At 37.9% G+C, this 1760-nt stretch overlaps 1 pseudogene; it reads left to right on the top strand.

Moving 5' to 3' along the window:
• The first annotated feature begins 833 nt into the window (after nucleotides 1-833).
• Nucleotides 834-1392, top strand: LOC138827272 (rRNA-processing protein FCF1 homolog pseudogene; annotated as a pseudogene).
• Nucleotides 1393-1760: the final 368 nt, after the last annotated feature.

The following is a 1760-nucleotide window of genomic DNA, read 5'->3' on the forward strand; positions in this document are numbered from 1 at the left end:
GATAGTGTATAGGTTGAGCATCCCTAATCTAAACATTCAAAATCCTAAGTAGTCCAAAATCTGAAGTTTTGGAGCATTGATGTGATGCCACAAGTAGAAAATTCTACATTATAAGCCTCTGTTTCATGCAGAAATTATTTGAGGTATTATATAAAATTCCCTTCAGGCTATGTGTATAAGATATATATGAAATGTGAATTTCATATTCCAATTGTGTCTTATCCCCAAGAGATCTCATATAGGTACAAATACTTTCCCCAAAGAGAATCTCAAAAATTTTGAAATTTGGAGCTGGCCACTGGTGTCTCACGCCTGTAATCCTAGCTACTCAGGAGGCTGAGATCTGAGGATCACGGTTCAAAGCCAGCCTGAGCAGGAAAGTCCATGAGACTCATTTCCAATAAACCATTAGAAAACCGGAAGTGGTGCTGTAGCTCAAGTGGTATAGCACTAATCTTGAGCTGAAGAGCTGAAGGCCCAGAGTTCAAGCCCCACAACCAATCCCCACCCCCCAAAAATTGAAATTTGAAATATATCTCGTTTTGTTAAAAAGGAGAAAACAAGAAGAGCAGTTGGACCAATTTCAGGGACAGATTTGTGGGGATTCAACATTACAATGAAATCCCTGTGTTTATTTTCATTCTGAGCTTAGGTCTTAAGCTTCTTTTAGCAGAACCTGTGTTTTGGAGGACATAAGGAGAGGCGCTTGAAGAAAGGAAAGGGACTTGAAGGAGGCACTTGAAGGAAGGGAAAAAGGGACTTTTAGCGAATGAGATTTAATTCTACAATTTCTGTTTCAAGGGGCAGCAAAGAAAACAAGGAAGTATACAACCATGAAAAGAATGCTTAGTATGAGGGATGAGAAAGACTAAAAGGACAGGTGAAAGCCTAAAAAGAAAGAAAAAAAAAGGATCCCAGTTTACTGAAGAAAAATAAGCCCTCCAACATCCTTCCTGCTTATTTTTCCAATATAATGCACAGCTGGGCCCATCTTTCCACATCCTGGTTGATACCAACTTTATCAACTTTTCCATTAAAGCTAAACTGGATTTAATACAGTCAATGATGGACTGTCGGTATGTCAAGTGTATCCCTTGCATAACTGACTGTGTAATGGCTGAAACTGAGAAATTGGGGCAGAAGTATTGAGTGGCTCTAGGAATCGCCAAGGATCCATGATTTGAATGTTTACCATGCACACACAAGGAACCTATGCAGGATAACTGCTTCGTTCAAAGAGTAACTCAGCACAAGTGTTACAATGTGGCTACAGTTGACAGTGACCTTAAAGGAAGAATCTGGAAGATATCTGGAGTTCCTATCATGTACATTCCTAATCATAGATACAACATTGAGCAGCTGTCAGAGGATTATGGAGTCCCTCAGCTTTAATTCTTGCAAGACACAGTTCCACTACCTTCCTTGGACCAACTTTCTCTATTTCCAGTTCATACCAGTTCAATAATCAGCACGATTATTATTCTCTTCACTTATTGGCTCTATTATGAGCTGAATATAGCTAAATATACTCACTTTTTAATGTTTTTGAAAAAATAAAGGAAAAAACAGGATACTTTCAGTGATACTCCAATCTAATGGAGAAAATGAGCATGTTATTAGAAGGTATACATCAAGTACTAATTAACAAGGCAGACAACTTGATGCTTCTTCCATTATTTTTATATTTCAAAGATTATGACTTCTCATAGTAGGAAGGATCTCCTCCAATCTCATTATTTGAGAGATTTCCTATAATTTGT

The sequence above is a fragment of the Dipodomys merriami genome, unplaced genomic scaffold (assembly GCF_024711535.1).
Source record: "Dipodomys merriami isolate MVZ:Mamm:240054 unplaced genomic scaffold, mDipMer1.0.p SCAF_153, whole genome shotgun sequence".
NCBI lineage: Eukaryota > Metazoa > Chordata > Mammalia > Rodentia > Heteromyidae > Dipodomys > Dipodomys merriami.